Source organism: Lathyrus oleraceus, chromosome 7 (assembly GCF_024323335.1).
Source record: "Lathyrus oleraceus cultivar Zhongwan6 chromosome 7, CAAS_Psat_ZW6_1.0, whole genome shotgun sequence".
In the NCBI taxonomy this organism is placed as follows: Eukaryota; Viridiplantae; Streptophyta; class Magnoliopsida; order Fabales; family Fabaceae; genus Lathyrus; species Lathyrus oleraceus.
In genome coordinates, this window is record NC_066585.1 from 486,230,944 (window position 1) to 486,233,687 (window position 2,744).

The 2,744-nt window shown below is 38.9% G+C and overlaps 1 pseudogene; it reads right to left on the reverse strand.

Moving 5' to 3' along the window:
- Positions 1-1,725: 1,725 nt before the first annotated feature.
- Positions 1,726-1,825, reverse strand: LOC127109182 (uncharacterized; annotated as a pseudogene).
- Positions 1,826-2,744: the final 919 nt, after the last annotated feature.

Below are 2,744 nucleotides of genomic sequence, written 5' to 3' on the forward strand. Positions count from 1 at the left end.
TTGTGCACCTTTTTACCGGATCTAACCTTACGTTAGAATCTAGTTTTTATTTCCTTCGTTTTGTTTTGTTGTTTAATTGAAGAAACCAAGAACAAATCCTACCGGCTTGTGGGGGAGTGTTCAAGACTATTGTTTAACTCATTCAGGTTCCTTAATTATTATTTAATGCTTTGTTTTATTATTTATTTATATTATCTGCCTGGGATGAGTCTGTTTGTGCATGATAAGTATTTTAGTTTGTTTAGCATGTCTGGCTAATTCGCTTAGATATCGGTATGTAAAGTAAGCGGAATAAGGAATCAAAACTAAGTCGGTTAAATTAAGTTTAGAATTAAAATCACTCTTTTTACGGTCTCAATTTACAGGTTTAATAACAAAGGTTTTTACGAAAGTAAAAGACATAAAGAAGTTAAAATCAATAGAGCGAGAGTTTGAGGTTTTAACTGGACAGTGTAAATTAGACATTAATTCTAGATCAGGGCGAGAGCAAGTTTTAGAGTTAATTAAATTCCGATCTTTTCCAAAAAGTATTTTTAAAGATTGAATGTGAGGACGAGAGTTAAGCATTCGAATTTAATTATATAACCTAAGTCAACAGAGCGAGAGTTTGAGATAAGGGTGTTTAAACGGTCAGTGTTTTCTTGAAAAGAGTTTCTATGGACTGTATTGCTTTCAAAAAATGGTTTTTGACTTAATTATAAGTGACAGCTACATTAACATAAAATCATGGTTTATTCAACAGAGCGAGAGTTTGAGATAAAACTTTTAATCAATAAAGTCAACTGAAAAGATTTATTTTAAAACCAAGAGACCGACAAAGGATTGATTCCCTAATTACGACGAACTACATACCGATATCTGCTTTATTAATATTTAATCTAGATCTTAGTTTAGTTTTTAGCTTTCCCTCAAACAATCGAACATTGTTCACCTTAGCTTTACGAAGTAACCTTAGATAACGGTATATCGATTCATAAGTCCCTGTGGGATCGATATCTTTTAAAACTACGCGATAGAACTGTGCACTTGCAGTTTGTACCCCAAATTCGACTCATAAAGTCGCGATCAAGTTTTTGGCGTCGTTGCCAGGGACTTTTATTTAATCGATATCGTAACTCTTCCGTTACGCTGTAGAGACTAAGGTTTCTTTTCTTCTATTCTTTCTTTCGTTGATTTGTATGCCACGCACTCGCTCTCAAGGCGAACCGCTCTATTTACGAATCAACGATATCGAACTATATCTCCGAGTCCTACGACGAATTCGGGAATATCGTGCTGCAAACAATCTCCCTCCTATAGAACTTCCTGATTTCAAAAACATTTTTCCTTCGATAACCGAGATGGCAGAACCAGCTCGTGCTCTTAGAGATTACGCCGCTCCATCGCAAGATGAGCCGCATTCAAGTATTGCTCCACCCGTAATCGAAGCAAACAACTTCGAACTTAAACCTTCGTTGTTGCAGGCTGTGCAACAGAACCAATTCTCTGGAAATCCTACCGAGGATCCAAACCTTCATTTATCCGTATTTGTCCAATACGCTGATACTGTTAAAGCTAATGGTGTCACTTCGGAGGCAATTCGACTTCGTCTTTTTCCTTTCTCATTAAGAGATAGCGCTAGAAGATGGCTTCAGTCTCTCCCTTCAAACTCTGTCACCACATGGAACGAGTTGAAGAAAGTTTTTCTTGCCCGATACTTTCCGCCAAGCAAAACAGCTATGTTAAGAGCCCAGATAAACGGATTTAAACAGAAAGACAACGAGTCTCTTTTCGAAGCATGGGAAAGATACAAAGACATGATGAGACTTTGCCCACACCATGGTTTGGAAGACTGGTTAGTAATTCACACATTTTATAATGGTCTCTTGTACAACACAAGGTTAACAATAGACGCCGCTGCAGGTGGTGCACTAATGAACAAACCTTATGCTGATGCTTACCAGCTTATCGAAAGCATGGCCCAAAACCACTATCAGTGGGGAACCGAACGAACAATGGTGGAAAAACCTCAAACGAAAACTGGCATGTACGAGATAAGTAACCTTGATCACGTTAATGCAAAAGTGGATGCTTTGGTCCAGAAAATTGAAAGTTTAAATGTATCACCTCCAGCCGCCGTGGTTGCTATAACTCAGAATTGCGAGGTCTGTGGAATCCAAGGTCACACTCCTACGGATTGTCAACTCTTGACAGGAATCCAAGCAGAGCAAGTAAACTATGCTCAAGGAAGCCCCTACTCGAATACCTATAACTCAAATTGGAAGAACCATCCAAACTTTTCGTATAAGAGTAATAATGCTTTGTACGCACCTGGACAGTCTCAAAATCAAGCCCCAGCTATACCTCCAGGATATCAGAAACCGAACCCATCCATGCCTAACAATAACGCCCCTAGGAAATCTAACTTGGAAATCAAGATGGAAAACTTTATAGCTTCCCAACAACAAACCAATAAAGATTTCTTAAACCAGAATGTACACACTGGCGAACAACTTAAACAACTAGCAAGCAAAGTAGATGCCTTGGCTACCCATAACAAAATGCTGGAAACACAAATATCACAAGTAGCCCAACAACAAGCACCTACTGCTGCCCCAACTGGTACATTCCCTGGACAGCCCCAACCTAACCCGAGAAGCCACGCTCATGCAATTATATTAAGAAGTGGAACGGAAGTGGAAGGACCGTCTGATCCAAGGATAGAAAACCAAAACCCTAAGAAATCAACTGAGGAAAGTGAACCT